Genomic DNA, 17,534 nt, shown 5'->3' with positions numbered 1-17,534 from the left:
AGGGGAATAGGGGAATGGGAAGGGTTGGAGTGGAGGAGGCTTTTTGAGTGAGGAGAGGGATAGCTGGCAAGATGGCGGCGTAGGGTAATAAACGGGAAAGGGAATGATATGGGGAATGGGTGGATTTGGAAGGTTGGAAGGGTTGTGGAGGACCGTTCCGAGTTGAGTTACTGGTTGGAGGGAGATGAAATTGGTTTTGAAGTGTTTGGAAGAAATATGTGATAATTGATATTTATGTTGGAATTGAAGTTGGAACGGTTAATCAAGATGTTGTTGTTACTTTGAGTTGAGATTGTAATATTTTGGTACTTTGAGTTGAGATTGTAATATTTTGGTACTTTGATTAAAAAAAAAAAAAAAAAAAAAAAAAAAAAATCTGTTCTTATCAGTTTAATCGCTGATACGTCCTCGATGTGAGGACCGACGCATTAAACGCATTTTTGGTGCCGGGAGCGGGCCTCGGAGCTTGCTCCAGCCCCTCCACGCATCGGCCCGGTATTGCAGTGCCTCCGGGCCCGGTGCCCGCTCCCCTCCCGGGGGAGCGCCGCCTTCCTCCTCTCTGGGTTCCAAAAGCAGCGGCAGCAGGGGCGGGGCCCCTGGGCGGCCCCAGGGGGCAGGCCCTATGCAAAGGGCTGGCTGCCGCCGCGGGGCGGGCAGCCCACTGGCAGGGGAGGGAGGGAGGGAGCGCGCGCCCTCCTGCTCGGCAGGCAGCACGGCCCCGCCGCCGCCTCCCGCCGGGGGGGAGGCCGGGGCCCCGGGCGGGGGCGGGCAGGCGGGCGGGGGGTGCGGGGCGGGAGCCCGCCCAGCTCGCCGGGGCCCGCCGCGGGCCCGGAAGCGGCGCCCGGAGGGTGGGTCGGGGAGGCCGGGGCCCTCCCGGCTATTGGCAGGCAGGCCTTGCAGCCTCTTTTTCTGCGTCGGCCTGCGAGGCCCCTTAAGACCAGACGCTGCCTTCGTCGAGCGTCGTCGTCGTCGTCGCCGCTGCCCAAAGCCAGAGCGGGCGGGCGGGCGAGCGGCGGGACGTGTGCAAGCGCAAGTCAAATGAAAGCAGTAGACGGAGACCGGGGCAAGCGGAAGGAAGGAAGGAAGGAAGGAAGGAAGGAAGGAAGGAGGCCCGAGTGGAGTCGAGCCGAGCCTGCAGCGCGATGCTGCCAGCTAGTGGAGCGACCCAAGCGCTGGCTTGCGTCCAGAGATGCTTCTCGAGCAAACCCCGGGCGGGCGGGCCGTCCTTCTCCCCTTGTACTCGGCCTCGGCTGGAGTGCTGCGGTCGCTCGGTCGGTTTTGGGCTGGCTCCACAATTCCAAAAGGACGGGCGTGACGTGGAGAAGCTGGAGAGAGTCCGTCCAGAGAAGAGCCACGCCCGCCGCGCGCGCGCTCACAGGTCAGGGAAGCCGACCCTACCATGACAGGCTGAGAGCCCTGCCTGCCTGCCTGCCTGCCTGCCTGCCTGCCTGGAGAAAGCCCAGGCTCGCTCGCTCGCTCGGGGGCGGTCTGATGGCCACCTCGAAGTTGACCACCAACCAGTAGCTGGGGGAACGCGTTTGTTCCCCAGAGCGAGCGAGCGAGCGAGCGAGCCCCAAGGAAGGGAAGGGAAGGGAGGACGACCCGGTCGAACGGTCCTCAACTAACTAACTCCTACAAGGCTGTTTCAGGCTGGACACGAGGAACAATTGCTTTCCTGTCCGAGCCCCCAAGGCAAGGTCTGTCGGGAACAGCCTGCCACCGGAGGTGGTTCGGTTCGGTTCGGTTCGGTTCGGTTCGGTTCGAGCGCCTGCCTCCCTTGAACCCCTTCGACAGCAAACGGGATGCTTCTCTTGCTGGGATCCACTGAGCCCAGCGGACGGACTTCCTTCCTTCCTTCCTTCCTTCCGGCCGGCCGGCCCTTTGGGCAGGCGGGGCTGGACGGACTCGATGATCTTCCGAGGTCCCTTCCAGCCCGAACGTCGATGAACTCGTCGAGTCGAGGAAGGAGCGGCACGCACCTGCCCGCCCGCCCGCCCGCCCGCCCGCCCGCAGGAGAGAGAGCGAGCCAGCCAGTCGCTCAGTCGCCAGGCTCCGGGACCGGCCGCCGCCGCCGCCGCCGGGGCCGCCCCCGGCCCTGCTCGCCGGGCCCCCTGGGCCGCCGGCCCGGGGTGCCCGCTCCCCCTCCGGCCTCGAGCAGGTTATCGCTTCTCGGCCTCTTGAAGGCTCAGATCGGGTTGGCGGACGGGCCTTGGTCCGGCCGCTGCCTGGTCGGGCCTCGAGAGGCCGGGCGCCGGGGAGGACGGAGGCGGCGGTGGCAGCGATGGCTGAGAGGAAAGCGGTGGCGTTGGCTGGTGTGACGGAGGTGGCGATGGAGGAGGGAGCAGAAAGGAGAGAAGCCCGGGAAGATCGTGATTGGCGGGAGAGTGGAAGCGGAGGTCAGAAGGTCGGAGGAGCGTTTGGAGGTCGAGGTGAGCGTTCGGCGGAGGAGGAAGGGTGGAGCGTGGTGCACCGGAGAGGGAAGGCCCAGGTGGGAGCTGGGGGGAGGAAGACCCCCGAAGAGGGAGTGCCATTGGTGGTGGAAGGAGGACGGCAGGAGCAGCCGGAGGAGGGGAAGGAGGCAGCGGGAGGAGCAGCAGTGTCAGGAGCGGCGAAAGAAGATGGAGGAGCAGGAAGGGGGACAAAATGGAGGCTGAAGGTGGTTTTGGGCCAGGAGGGCCATAATGGACTGAAGACTTTGAACCGAGTGGATTTTATGGCCTCGGTCCTCTTTTCTACTTTAAAAGTGAACCCAAGGGACGTGAGCTGTGTGGTGGCGTTCGACAACTATAGACAGTGGAATGTGACTTTTGTGGACGACAAAAACTATGGTGCTTTTTGGAAAGCCCATGGAGAGGCGGTGCAGCGTGGGGAGTTGGAGGGGTTACATTTTGAAGTTGGACAGAAGGCGCGTGAGAGGGTGTTATTTATCAAAATGTATAACGATATGTTGGAGAAGGATGAGGTGGGGTTTTGGTTAGAAGGAAGGGTCCAACGAGTGGTCTACGTGGAGCAAGTGCGAGACCGGTGGGGAATTTGGACGGGGTCGTGGAGAGCAAAGGTGGTCCTACATGAGGAGGTGGGGAACCCGGGGGCGGTGAGGCACCTGAAGTCAGTGGTGCAAATTGGACCCTATAAGGGATACTTAACGTACTACGACCAACCGAAGTTGTGTAGCAGGTGTGGGCAGGGGGGTCACCTGGCGGCCTTTTGCCAGCTAACGATATGTTTTCGTTGTAGGGGAATGGGGCATAGGGCCCAGTTTTGTAAGGAGAAGTTAACATGCAGGGGGTGTGGGCGAGAGGGGCATATACAACAGCAATGCCCCTTTTCATATGCAAGTAGAGTGCGGAGGGGGGGGAACCAGGAGGAGAATGAAAGAGATGAGGGGGTTGTGGAGGAGGAGAAGCAACAGGAGGGGGGTGAGGAAATGGTGGTGGAGGAAACACCTGTGGAGGAGTGTGATAAGGGGGAAATAGAGGAAGCGGTAAGGGGGTTGCTGGAAGAGGAAATAGAGATGGGGGAGAGAAGGGAGGGAAGGGGGGAGGAAGGGGAGGGGGGAGAGATGGTATTAAAACAATTGCGAGGTATGGTGGAGCAGCTGGGGACGGAACAAACGAAGGGGAAGGACTGGGCGGAGGAGATGGAAATAATGGAGCAGGGGGGTCTGAAGAAAAGGAAAAAAGAAATGGAAGGGAAGGGGGGGAAGAAGAAATTGGGGATGGAGGAGGGTGGGAGCAACAAGACAAGGGAAAGGAAAGGGAAGGAGGGGGAAAGGAAGGGGAAGAAGGAGGGTGGATTTTTGAGTCCGGGCGCGGTGGAAAGTCTTGTGGAGACGACTGGGATACGGAGGGAAGTTGTGGAATCATCTGGGGAGTCTTCGGAGAGTGGGGGTGAGGAGGAAGGGTGAAGGGGTTGGGTGTGTCTGGGTTGGGCCACTGTAAAGAACCTAAATGGAAGGGAATTTCCGGATCGCCTCCGTAAATGTGCGGAGTATATTTTCAAGAAAGAGGTGGGAGAGGGTGGGGGAGTTCTTAAAAGCGCTTAAAGTGGATATCATCTGCCTACAAGAATGTGGGATTGGTTGGGAGGGGAATTATGGATTTTTGGGGAAAAGGTGGGAGAAGGGTCGATCGTGGTGGGCGGGGGGGGGGAGGAAATAAGGCGGCAGGTGTGGGGATTTTGGTGGATGAAGCACGGGTGAGGGTAATTGGGGTGGAAGTTTTAATTGAAGGGCGGTTGCAACACATGAGGGTGGTAATTGGGGGGGAAGAGGTGGGGGTTTTCAATGTATACGCACCTGCCGTGAAGGCAGAGAGAAGGGATTTCTTCAAGAGGATGGGGATATGTGGGGGAGGGGGGGGAAAGAGGGTTTTTGTTGGGGATTTCAATTGTATTATAGAGGAAGGGGATAGGCAAGGGGGTGTGGGGGGGGGAATATTGGACAGTACGGGGAGATGGTTGGGGAATTGGATTCGGGAGGAGGGATTGGTGGATGTTTGGAAGGGGGAGCGGGTGGGGACGAGGGTTGACCCGGGGGGAGGGAAGGTATCGAGGATTGATTTTGTTCTGATCTCGGAAGGTGTGAGGGTGGAGGGTAAGGAAGCGTTAGAAGTGGGTTTCACTGATCATAAAGTGGTGAAGGTGGATTTGCGGGTAGGGGAAGGGGGCGGAAGGGGGAGGGGAGTGTGGAAATTGAATACAAGGGTGTTGGGGGACGAAGGGGTGTGTGGGAGGTTTGGGAGGGAGTATGCGGAGTGGCAAACGACAAAGGTGTTGTTTAAGTCAAGGTGGGAGTGGTGGAGGGTCACAAAGGAAAGGATTAAGAAGTGGTTCATGCAGATGGGGAAGCGGAAAGCGTGGGAGAAAAGGAGGGAATTGTGGAGGTTGCAGGGGTGGGTGCAGAAGTTGATGAGGGAAGAGGCGGGGGGGCGGGACGTGAAGCGGGAGCTGGGGGAGGCAAAGCGGGCGGTGGAAGAGTGGTTTAGGAGGAAGGAACGGGAGAAAATGTTTTTGGCACGGGTACCGTGGGTGGGGGAGGGCGAGGAATGGGGGAAATATTTTTCTGAAAGGGTAAGGCGGGGGAAAAAGGAAGTGGGGCCGGTGATCACTGAGGAGGGGGTGTGGGTGAGGAACCAGGAAGAGGTGTTGAGGGAAGTGACGGGTTTTTATGCAGGGTTATATAAGAGAAGGGAGGTGGATGGCAGGGCAAAAGGGAGGTGGTTAGGGGAACTGGAGGAGAGGGTAGGGGGGGAGGAGGGAGAGGATTTGGAGAGGGATATGACGGAAGGGGAGGTGCGGGAAGCGTTGGGAGCAATGAAAAGGGGAAAGACACCGGGTTTGGATGGGTTACCGGTGGAATTTTACGAAAGGTTTTGGGAAGTGGTGGGGGGGGATGTGGTGGAGGTGTTTCACGAGTTGATGAAGACGGGGGTAGTGGGGGAGGGTTTTGCGGTGGGGGTGGTGGTGTTGTTATATAAGAAAGGGAGAAGGGAGGCGCTCCAAAATTGGAGGCCCATCACATTGTTAAATGTAGATTATAAGTTGTTTTCTAAGGTGCTGGCAATGCGGATGGGGAGGGTGTTGGGGAAGGTGGTGGGAGGGGATCAGGCGTGTGGGGTGGAGGGTAGAAGGATGGTAGATATTCAATGGGTGATGAGGGATATGTTGCAGTATGTAGGGGAGAGGAGATGGAAGGTGGTGGTGGGTAGTGTGGATTTTGAGAAGGCATATGATAGCTTGGAACATGGGTTTTTGTTTGGGGTTTTGGGGCAAATGGGGTTTCCGGGGAAGTTTGTGGGGTGGGTGAAGGCATTATACAAAGAAGCACGGAGCAGGGTGTTGGTGAGGGGTGTCCTGGGGGAGGAGTTTCGGGTGGAGAGAGGGGTGCGGCAAGGGTGCCCCTTGTCCCCGGGTCTATTTATATGCGGGATGGAGCCTTTGGTGCAGTGGGTGAGGAGGGATGGGAGGGTGAGGGGGGTTCCGGTGCCGGGGGGGGGGGAGGTAAAGGTGATGGCATATATGGACGATGTGGTCCTGGTGGTCAGGGATGGGGGGTCTTTGGGAAGGGTGGTGGAGGGAATCAGGGAGTATGGGGAAGTGACGGGGCTACGGGTGAACAAGGGGAAGAGTGTGTTGTTGGGGATAGGGGAATGGAGGGGTTTGGAGGAGCATGGGTGGCAGGTGGAGAGGGAGGGGGTGAAGGTGTTGGGGGTTTATATGGACGTGGGGGGAAGAGGGGAACGGGCGTGGGAGGTGGTTCGAGGGAGGGTGAAAAAGGTGGTGGGGATATGGGGTACAAGGAAATTGTCATTTCGGGGGAAGGTGAGTGTAATAAAACAATTTCTGTTGCCGATGATACTATTCGTGGCGATGGTGTACCCGCCTACCTGGCTGCAGGTGAGGCGGGTACAGAGGGAAGTTTGCTTATTTTTGGGGGGGGGAAAGACGGAGAGGGTGGCGAGGGGGGAGGTGTACAAGAGGGAGGAGTTAGGGGGGTGGGGGGTGCCGGAACTAGAAGTTTTTGTCTATGCACATTTCTGGAAGGGGGTGGTAAGGGCGGCGGGGTTGGAAGGGAGGAAAGTAGGGGAATTTTGCAGATATTGGGCGGGGAGGTTTTTGAGGAGGTTGGGTTGGTATGGGGGACGGTGGACTGCGGTGTGGGCTGGAAAGCCTGCAAAGTGGTATACAAGAGGGTGGATGTTTTTGAGGGCAAAGGGGTTGGAAGGGGTAGGGTATGAGGTGATGAGGGATGCAAAGCGGGTGATAAGGGAGATCAGGGGTAGGGATGGTATGTCGGATATAAGGGAACTATCGGGGGTGCAGGTGGCGAGGGTCTGGAAAGGGATAATTGGAAAAAAATGGAAGGGGGAACATGAAGACTTTACATGGCGGGTGGTTCGTGGGGTGATTCCGGTGAGAGCAGAGCAGAGAAAGTGGGGCCTGATAAGGTCGGCGGAGTGTCCGCGGGAGGGGTGTGGAAGGGAGGAAACGATTGTTCATGTGTTATGGGAATGTGCGTTCGCTCGACGGGTTTGGCGGAGGGTGGCGAGTTTTTGTGGGGAAATGGGATGGGGGGATTGTGTGAATTTTGAAGGGGCACTGTATGGGTTGGTAGGCTGTAGGAAGAGGGAGTGGGAGGTTAGGGTGTTATTACTTTGTGCACGCGTGGCGATTTGGAAAGTGAGGTGCTTGTGGGTGCAAAAAGGGTTGTATTTTTCATCACGGGAGTGTATTTATTTGTTGTACGCTGAATTGGGATACTATCGTAGTAGGGGAATAGGGGAATGGGAAGGGTTGGAGTGGAGGAGGCTTTTTGAGTGAGGAGAGGGATAGCTGGCAAGATGGCGGCGTAGGGTAATAAACGGGAAAGGGAATGATATGGGGAATGGGTGGATTTGGAAGGTTGGAAGGGTTGTGGAGGACCGTTCCGAGTTGAGTTACTGGTTGGAGGGAGATGAAATTGGTTTTGAAGTGTTTGGAAGAAATATGTGATAATTGATATTTATGTTGGAATTGAAGTTGGAACGGTTAATCAAGATGTTGTTGTTACTTTGAGTTGAGATTGTAATATTTTGGTACTTTGAGTTGAGATTGTAATATTTTGGTACTTTGATTAAAAAAAAAAAAAAAAAAAAAAAAAAAAAAAAAAAAAATCTGTTCTTATCAGTTTAATCGCTGATACGTCCTCGATGTGAGGACCGACGCATTAAACGCATTTTTGGTGCCGGGAGCGGGCCTCGGAGCTTGCTCCAGCCCCTCCACGCATCGGCCCGGTATTGCAGTGCCTCCGGGCCCGGTGCCCGCTCCCCTCCCGGGGGAGCGCCGCCTTCCTCCTCTCTGGGTTCCAAAAGCAGCGGCAGCAGGGGCGGGGCCCCTGGGCGGCCCCAGGGGGCAGGCCCTATGCAAAGGGCTGGCTGCCGCCGCGGGGCGGGCAGCCCACTGGCAGGGGAGGGAGGGAGGGAGCGCGCGCCCTCCTGCTCGGCAGGCAGCACGGCCCCGCCGCCGCCTCCCGCCGGGGGGGAGGCCGGGGCCCCGGGCGGGGCCCCGGGGCCCGGGCGGGGGCGGGCAGGCGGGCGGGGGGTGCGGGGCGGGAGCCCGCCCAGCTCGCCGGGGCCCGCCGCGGGCCCGGAAGCGGCGCCCGGAGGGTGGGTCGGGGAGGCCGGGGCCCTCCCGGCTATTGGCAGGCAGGCCTTGCAGCCTCTTTTTCTGCGTCGGCCTGCGAGGCCCCTTAAGACCAGACGCTGCCTTCGTCGAGCGTCGTCGTCGTCGTCGCCGCTGCCCAAAGCCAGAGCGGGCGGGCGGGCGAGCGGCGGGACGTGTGCAAGCGCAAGTCAAATGAAAGCAGTAGACGGAGACCGGGGCAAGCGGAAGGAAGGAAGGAAGGAAGGAAGGAAGGAAGGAGGCCCGAGTGGAGTCGAGCCGAGCCTGCAGCGCGATGCTGCCAGCTAGTGGAGCGACCCAAGCGCTGGCTTGCGTCCAGAGATGCTTCTCGAGCAAACCCCGGGCGGGCGGGCCGTCCTTCTCCCCTTGTACTCGGCCTCGGCTGGAGTGCTGCGGTCGCTCGGTCGGTTTTGGGCTGGCTCCACAATTCCAAAAGGACGGGCGTGACGTGGAGAAGCTGGAGAGAGTCCGTCCAGAGAAGAGCCACGCCCGCCGCGCGCGCGCTCACAGGTCAGGGAAGCCGACCCTACCATGACAGGCTGAGAGCCCTGCCTGCCTGCCTGCCTGCCTGCCTGCCTGCCTGCCTGCCTGGAGAAAGCCCAGGCTCGCTCGCTCGCTCGGGGGCGGTCTGATGGCCACCTCGAAGTTGACCACCAACCAGTAGCTGGGGGAACGCGTTTGTTCCCCAGAGCGAGCGAGCGAGCGAGCGAGCCCCAAGGAAGGGAAGGGAAGGGAGGACGACCCGGTCGAACGGTCCTCAACTAACTAACTCCTACAAGGCTGTTTCAGGCTGGACACGAGGAACAATTGCTTTCCTGTCCGAGCCCCCAAGGCAAGGTCTGTCGGGAACAGCCTGCCACCGGAGGTGGTTCGGTTCGGTTCGGTTCGGTTCGGTTCGGTTCGAGCGCCTGCCTCCCTTGAACCCCTTCGACAGCAAACGGGATGCTTCTCTTGCTGGGATCCACTGAGCCCAGCGGACGGACTTCCTTCCTTCCTTCCTTCCTTCCGGCCGGCCGGCCCTTTGGGCAGGCGGGGCTGGACGGACTCGATGATCTTCCGAGGTCCCTTCCAGCCCGAACGTCGATGAACTCGTCGAGTCGAGGAAGGAGCGGCACGCACCTGCCCGCCCGCCCGCCCGCCCGCCCGCCCGCAGGAGAGAGAGCGAGCCAGCCAGTCGCTCAGTCGCCAGGCTCCGGGACCGGCCGCCGCCGCCGCCGCCGGGGCCGCCCCCGGCCCTGCTCGCCGGGCCCCCTGGGCCGCCGGCCCGGGGTGCCCGCTCCCCCTCCGGCCTCGAGCAGGTTATCGCTTCTCGGCCTCTTGAAGGCTCAGATCGGGTTGGCGGACGGGCCTTGGTCCGGCCGCTGCCTGGTCGGGCCTCGAGAGGCCGGGCGCCGGGGAGGACGGAGGCGGCGGTGGCAGCGATGGCTGAGAGGAAAGCGGTGGCGTTGGCTGGTGTGACGGAGGTGGCGATGGAGGAGGGAGCAGAAAGGAGAGAAGCCCGGGAAGATCGTGATTGGCGGGAGAGTGGAAGCGGAGGTCAGAAGGTCGGAGGAGCGTTTGGAGGTCGAGGTGAGCGTTCGGCGGAGGAGGAAGGGTGGAGCGTGGTGCACCGGAGAGGGAAGGCCCAGGTGGGAGCTGGGGGGAGGAAGACCCCCGAAGAGGGAGTGCCATTGGTGGTGGAAGGAGGACGGCAGGAGCAGCCGGAGGAGGGGAAGGAGGCAGCGGGAGGAGCAGCAGTGTCAGGAGCGGCGAAAGAAGATGGAGGAGCAGGAAGGGGGACAAAATGGAGGCTGAAGGTGGTTTTGGGCCAGGAGGGCCATAATGGACTGAAGACTTTGAACCGAGTGGATTTTATGGCCTCGGTCCTCTTTTCTACTTTAAAAGTGAACCCAAGGGACGTGAGCTGTGTGGTGGCGTTCGACAACTATAGACAGTGGAATGTGACTTTTGTGGACGACAAAAACTATGGTGCTTTTTGGAAAGCCCATGGAGAGGCGGTGCAGCGTGGGGAGTTGGAGGGGTTACATTTTGAAGTTGGACAGAAGGCGCGTGAGAGGGTGTTATTTATCAAAATGTATAACGATATGTTGGAGAAGGATGAGGTGGGGTTTTGGTTAGAAGGAAGGGTCCAACGAGTGGTCTACGTGGAGCAAGTGCGAGACCGGTGGGGAATTTGGACGGGGTCGTGGAGAGCAAAGGTGGTCCTACATGAGGAGGTGGGGAACCCGGGGGCGGTGAGGCACCTGAAGTCAGTGGTGCAAATTGGACCCTATAAGGGATACTTAACGTACTACGACCAACCGAAGTTGTGTAGCAGGTGTGGGCAGGGGGGTCACCTGGCGGCCTTTTGCCAGCTAACGATATGTTTTCGTTGTAGGGGAATGGGGCATAGGGCCCAGTTTTGTAAGGAGAAGTTAACATGCAGGGGGTGTGGGCGAGAGGGGCATATACAACAGCAATGCCCCTTTTCATATGCAAGTAGAGTGCGGAGGGGGGGGAACCAGGAGGAGAATGAAAGAGATGAGGGGGTTGTGGAGGAGGAGAAGCAACAGGAGGGGGGTGAGGAAATGGTGGTGGAGGAAACACCTGTGGAGGAGTGTGATAAGGGGGAAATAGAGGAAGCGGTAAGGGGGTTGCTGGAAGAGGAAATAGAGATGGGGGAGAGAAGGGAGGGAAGGGGGGAGGAAGGGGAGGGGGGAGAGATGGTATTAAAACAATTGCGAGGTATGGTGGAGCAGCTGGGGACGGAACAAACGAAGGGGAAGGACTGGGCGGAGGAGATGGAAATAATGGAGCAGGGGGGTCTGAAGAAAAGGAAAAAAGAAATGGAAGGGAAGGGGGGGAAGAAGAAATTGGGGATGGAGGAGGGTGGGAGCAACAAGACAAGGGAAAGGAAAGGGAAGGAGGGGGAAAGGAAGGGGAAGAAGGAGGGTGGATTTTTGAGTCCGGGCGCGGTGGAAAGTCTTGTGGAGACGACTGGGATACGGAGGGAAGTTGTGGAATCATCTGGGGAGTCTTCGGAGAGTGGGGGTGAGGAGGAAGGGTGAAGGGGTTGGGTGTGTCTGGGTTGGGCCACTGTAAAGAACCTAAATGGAAGGGAATTTCCGGATCGCCTCCGTAAATGTGCGGAGTATATTTTCAAGAAAGAGGTGGGAGAGGGTGGGGGAGTTCTTAAAAGCGCTTAAAGTGGATATCATCTGCCTACAAGAATGTGGGATTGGTTGGGAGGGGAATTATGGATTTTTGGGGAAAAGGTGGGAGAAGGGTCGATCGTGGTGGGCGGGGGGGGGGAGGAAATAAGGCGGCAGGTGTGGGGATTTTGGTGGATGAAGCACGGGTGAGGGTAATTGGGGTGGAAGTTTTAATTGAAGGGCGGTTGCAACACATGAGGGTGGTAATTGGGGGGGAAGAGGTGGGGGTTTTCAATGTATACGCACCTGCCGTGAAGGCAGAGAGAAGGGATTTCTTCAAGAGGATGGGGATATGTGGGGGAGGGGGGGGAAAGAGGGTTTTTGTTGGGGATTTCAATTGTATTATAGAGGAAGGGGATAGGCAAGGGGGTGTGGGGGGGGGAATATTGGACAGTACGGGGAGATGGTTGGGGAATTGGATTCGGGAGGAGGGATTGGTGGATGTTTGGAAGGGGGAGCGGGTGGGGACGAGGGTTGACCCGGGGGGAGGGAAGGTATCGAGGATTGATTTTGTTCTGATCTCGGAAGGTGTGAGGGTGGAGGGTAAGGAAGCGTTAGAAGTGGGTTTCACTGATCATAAAGTGGTGAAGGTGGATTTGCGGGTAGGGGAAGGGGGCGGAAGGGGGAGGGGAGTGTGGAAATTGAATACAAGGGTGTTGGGGGACGAAGGGGTGTGTGGGAGGTTTGGGAGGGAGTATGCGGAGTGGCAAACGACAAAGGTGTTGTTTAAGTCAAGGTGGGAGTGGTGGAGGGTCACAAAGGAAAGGATTAAGAAGTGGTTCATGCAGATGGGGAAGCGGAAAGCGTGGGAGAAAAGGAGGGAATTGTGGAGGTTGCAGGGGTGGGTGCAGAAGTTGATGAGGGAAGAGGCGGGGGGGCGGGACGTGAAGCGGGAGCTGGGGGAGGCAAAGCGGGCGGTGGAAGAGTGGTTTAGGAGGAAGGAACGGGAGAAAATGTTTTTGGCACGGGTACCGTGGGTGGGGGAGGGCGAGGAATGGGGGAAATATTTTTCTGAAAGGGTAAGGCGGGGGAAAAAGGAAGTGGGGCCGGTGATCACTGAGGAGGGGGTGTGGGTGAGGAACCAGGAAGAGGTGTTGAGGGAAGTGACGGGTTTTTATGCAGGGTTATATAAGAGAAGGGAGGTGGATGGCAGGGCAAAAGGGAGGTGGTTAGGGGAACTGGAGGAGAGGGTAGGGGGGGAGGAGGGAGAGGATTTGGAGAGGGATATGACGGAAGGGGAGGTGCGGGAAGCGTTGGGAGCAATGAAAAGGGGAAAGACACCGGGTTTGGATGGGTTACCGGTGGAATTTTACGAAAGGTTTTGGGAAGTGGTGGGGGGGGATGTGGTGGAGGTGTTTCACGAGTTGATGAAGACGGGGGTAGTGGGGGAGGGTTTTGCGGTGGGGGTGGTGGTGTTGTTATATAAGAAAGGGAGAAGGGAGGCGCTCCAAAATTGGAGGCCCATCACATTGTTAAATGTAGATTATAAGTTGTTTTCTAAGGTGCTGGCAATGCGGATGGGGAGGGTGTTGGGGAAGGTGGTGGGAGGGGATCAGGCGTGTGGGGTGGAGGGTAGAAGGATGGTAGATATTCAATGGGTGATGAGGGATATGTTGCAGTATGTAGGGGAGAGGAGATGGAAGGTGGTGGTGGGTAGTGTGGATTTTGAGAAGGCATATGATAGCTTGGAACATGGGTTTTTGTTTGGGGTTTTGGGGCAAATGGGGTTTCCGGGGAAGTTTGTGGGGTGGGTGAAGGCATTATACAAAGAAGCACGGAGCAGGGTGTTGGTGAGGGGTGTCCTGGGGGAGGAGTTTCGGGTGGAGAGAGGGGTGCGGCAAGGGTGCCCCTTGTCCCCGGGTCTATTTATATGCGGGATGGAGCCTTTGGTGCAGTGGGTGAGGAGGGATGGGAGGGTGAGGGGGGTTCCGGTGCCGGGGGGGGGGGAGGTAAAGGTGATGGCATATATGGACGATGTGGTCCTGGTGGTCAGGGATGGGGGGTCTTTGGGAAGGGTGGTGGAGGGAATCAGGGAGTATGGGGAAGTGACGGGGCTACGGGTGAACAAGGGGAAGAGTGTGTTGTTGGGGATAGGGGAATGGAGGGGTTTGGAGGAGCATGGGTGGCAGGTGGAGAGGGAGGGGGTGAAGGTGTTGGGGGTTTATATGGACGTGGGGGGAAGAGGGGAACGGGCGTGGGAGGTGGTTCGAGGGAGGGTGAAAAAGGTGGTGGGGATATGGGGTACAAGGAAATTGTCATTTCGGGGGAAGGTGAGTGTAATAAAACAATTTCTGTTGCCGATGATACTATTCGTGGCGATGGTGTACCCGCCTACCTGGCTGCAGGTGAGGCGGGTACAGAGGGAAGTTTGCTTATTTTTGGGGGGGGGAAAGACGGAGAGGGTGGCGAGGGGGGAGGTGTACAAGAGGGAGGAGTTAGGGGGGTGGGGGGTGCCGGAACTAGAAGTTTTTGTCTATGCACATTTCTGGAAGGGGGTGGTAAGGGCGGCGGGGTTGGAAGGGAGGAAAGTAGGGGAATTTTGCAGATATTGGGCGGGGAGGTTTTTGAGGAGGTTGGGTTGGTATGGGGGACGGTGGACTGCGGTGTGGGCTGGAAAGCCTGCAAAGTGGTATACAAGAGGGTGGATGTTTTTGAGGGCAAAGGGGTTGGAAGGGGTAGGGTATGAGGTGATGAGGGATGCAAAGCGGGTGATAAGGGAGATCAGGGGTAGGGATGGTATGTCGGATATAAGGGAACTATCGGGGGTGCAGGTGGCGAGGGTCTGGAAAGGGATAATTGGAAAAAAATGGAAGGGGGAACATGAAGACTTTACATGGCGGGTGGTTCGTGGGGTGATTCCGGTGAGAGCAGAGCAGAGAAAGTGGGGCCTGATAAGGTCGGCGGAGTGTCCGCGGGAGGGGTGTGGAAGGGAGGAAACGATTGTTCATGTGTTATGGGAATGTGCGTTCGCTCGACGGGTTTGGCGGAGGGTGGCGAGTTTTTGTGGGGAAATGGGATGGGGGGATTGTGTGAATTTTGAAGGGGCACTGTATGGGTTGGTAGGCTGTAGGAAGAGGGAGTGGGAGGTTAGGGTGTTATTACTTTGTGCACGCGTGGCGATTTGGAAAGTGAGGTGCTTGTGGGTGCAAAAAGGGTTGTATTTTTCATCACGGGAGTGTATTTATTTGTTGTACGCTGAATTGGGATACTATCGTAGTAGGGGAATAGGGGAATGGGAAGGGTTGGAGTGGAGGAGGCTTTTTGAGTGAGGAGAGGGATAGCTGGCAAGATGGCGGCGTAGGGTAATAAACGGGAAAGGGAATGATATGGGGAATGGGTGGATTTGGAAGGTTGGAAGGGTTGTGGAGGACCGTTCCGAGTTGAGTTACTGGTTGGAGGGAGATGAAATTGGTTTTGAAGTGTTTGGAAGAAATATGTGATAATTGATATTTATGTTGGAATTGAAGTTGGAACGGTTAATCAAGATGTTGTTGTTACTTTGAGTTGAGATTGTAATATTTTGGTACTTTGAGTTGAGATTGTAATATTTTGGTACTTTGATTAAAAAAAAAAAAAAAAAAAAAAAAAAAAAAAAAATCTGTTCTTATCAGTTTAATCGCTGATACGTCCTCGATGTGAGGACCGACGCATTAAACGCATTTTTGGTGCCGGGAGCGGGCCTCGGAGCTTGCTCCAGCCCCTCCACGCATCGGCCCGGTATTGCAGTGCCTCCGGGCCCGGTGCCCGCTCCCCTCCCGGGGGAGCGCCGCCTTCCTCCTCTCTGGGTTCCAAAAGCAGCGGCAGCAGGGGCGGGGCCCCTGGGCGGCCCCAGGGGGCAGGCCCTATGCAAAGGGCTGGCTGCCGCCGCGGGGCGGGCAGCCCACTGGCAGGGGAGGGAGGGAGGGAGCGCGCGCCCTCCTGCTCGGCAGGCAGCACGGCCCCGCCGCCGCCTCCCGCCGGGGGGGAGGCCGGGGCCCCGGGCGGGGCCCCGGGGCCCGGGCGGGGGCGGGCAGGCGGGCGGGGGGTGCGGGGCGGGAGCCCGCCCAGCTCGCCGGGGCCCGCCGCGGGCCCGGAAGCGGCGCCCGGAGGGTGGGTCGGGGAGGCCGGGGCCCTCCCGGCTATTGGCAGGCAGGCCTTGCAGCCTCTTTTTCTGCGTCGGCCTGCGAGGCCCCTTAAGACCAGACGCTGCCTTCGTCGAGCGTCGTCGTCGTCGTCGCCGCTGCCCAAAGCCAGAGCGGGCGGGCGGGCGAGCGGCGGGACGTGTGCAAGCGCAAGTCAAATGAAAGCAGTAGACGGAGACCGGGGCAAGCGGAAGGAAGGAAGGAAGGAAGGAAGGAAGGAAGGAAGGAAGGAAGGAGGCCCGAGTGGAGTCGAGCCGAGCCTGCAGCGCGATGCTGCCAGCTAGTGGAGCGACCCAAGCGCTGGCTTGCGTCCAGAGATGCTTCTCGAGCAAACCCCGGGCGGGCGGGCCGTCCTTCTCCCCTTGTACTCGGCCTCGGCTGGAGTGCTGCGGTCGCTCGGTCGGTTTTGGGCTGGCTCCACAATTCCAAAAGGACGGGCGTGACGTGGAGAAGCTGGAGAGAGTCCGTCCAGAGAAGAGCCACGCCCGCCGCGCGCGCGCTCACAGGTCAGGGAAGCCGACCCTACCATGACAGGCTGAGAGCCCTGCCTGCCTGCCTGCCTGCCTGCCTGCCTGCCTGGAGAAAGCCCAGGCTCGCTCGCTCGCTCGGGGGCGGTCTGATGGCCACCTCGAAGTTGACCACCAACCAGTAGCTGGGGGAACGCGTTTGTTCCCCAGAGCGAGCGAGCGAGCGAGCGAGCCCCAAGGAAGGGAAGGGAAGGGAGGACGACCCGGTCGAACGGTCCTCAACTAACTAACTCCTACAAGGCTGTTTCAGGCTGGACACGAGGAACAATTGCTTTCCTGTCCGAGCCCCCAAGGCAAGGTCTGTCGGGAACAGCCTGCCACCGGAGGTGGTTCGGTTCGGTTCGGTTCGGTTCGGTTCGAGCGCCTGCCTCCCTTGAACCCCTTCGACAGCAAACGGGATGCTTCTCTTGCTGGGATCCACTGAGCCCAGCGGACGGACTTCCTTCCTTCCTTCCTTCCTTCCGGCCGGCCGGCCCTTTGGGCAGGCGGGGCTGGACGGACTCGATGATCTTCCGAGGTCCCTTCCAGCCCGAACGTCGATGAACTCGTCGAGTCGAGGAAGGAGCGGCACGCACCTGCCCGCCCGCCCGCCCGCCCGCCCGCCCGCAGGAGAGAGAGCGAGCCAGCCAGTCGCTCAGTCGCCAGGCTCCGGGACCGGCCGCCGCCGCCGCCGCCGGGGCCGCCCCCGGCCCTGCTCGCCGGGCCCCCTGGGCCGCCGGCCCGGGGTGCCCGCTCCCCCTCCGGCCTCGAGCAGGTTATCGCTTCTCGGCCTCTTGAAGGCTCAGATCGGGTTGGCGGACGGGCCTTGGTCCGGCCGCTGCCTGGTCGGGCCTCGAGAGGCCGGGCGCCGGGGAGGACGGAGGCGGCGGTGGCAGCGATGGCTGAGAGGAAAGCGGTGGCGTTGGCTGGTGTGACGGAGGTGGCGATGGAGGAGGGAGCAGAAAGGAGAGAAGCCCGGGAAGATCGTGATTGGCGGGAGAGTGGAAGCGGAGGTCAGAAGGTCGGAGGAGCGTTTGGAGGTCGAGGTGAGCGTTCGGCGGAGGAGGAAGGGTGGAGCGTGGTGCACCGGAGAGGGAAGGCCCAGGTGGGAGCTGGGGGGAGGAAGACCCCCGAAGAGGGAGTGCCATTGGTGGTGGAAGGAGGACGGCAGGAGCAGCCGGAGGAGGGGAAGGAGGCAGCGGGAGGAGCAGCAGTGTCAGGAGCGGCGAAAGAAGATGGAGGAGCAGGAAGGGGGACAAAATGGAGGCTGAAGGTGGTTTTGGGCCAGGAGGGCCATAATGGACTGAAGACTTTGAACCGAGTGGATTTTATGGCCTCGGTCCTCTTTTCTACTTTAAAAGTGAACCCAAGGGACGTGAGCTGTGTGGTGGCGTTCGACAACTATAGACAGTGGAATGTGACTTTTGTGGACGACAAAAACTATGGTGCTTTTTGGAAAGCCCATGGAGAGGCGGTGCAGCGTGGGGAGTTGGAGGGGTTACATTTTGAAGTTGGACAGAAGGCGCGTGAGAGGGTGTTATTTATCAAAATGTATA

General features: G+C 59.0%; 3 pseudogenes; all 3 read left to right on the top strand.

Moving 5' to 3' along the window:
• The first annotated feature begins 326 nt into the window (after window positions 1–326).
• On the top strand, window positions 327–529 carry LOC132247859 (U2 spliceosomal RNA; annotated as a pseudogene).
• A 7,066-nt stretch (window positions 530–7,595) lies between these two features.
• Window positions 7,596–7,806, top strand: LOC132247864 (U2 spliceosomal RNA; annotated as a pseudogene).
• Window positions 7,807–14,895: 7,089 nt separating this feature from the next.
• Window positions 14,896–15,102, top strand: LOC132247861 (U2 spliceosomal RNA; annotated as a pseudogene).
• The last annotated feature ends 2,432 nt before the right edge of the window (window positions 15,103–17,534 follow it).

This window comes from Alligator mississippiensis, chromosome 1, assembly GCF_030867095.1.
Source record: "Alligator mississippiensis isolate rAllMis1 chromosome 1, rAllMis1, whole genome shotgun sequence".
NCBI classification, from domain to species: domain Eukaryota; kingdom Metazoa; phylum Chordata; order Crocodylia; family Alligatoridae; genus Alligator; species Alligator mississippiensis.
Note: the sequence above shows the minus strand (reverse complement) of the source record. Positions and strands in the feature narration are given on the sequence as shown.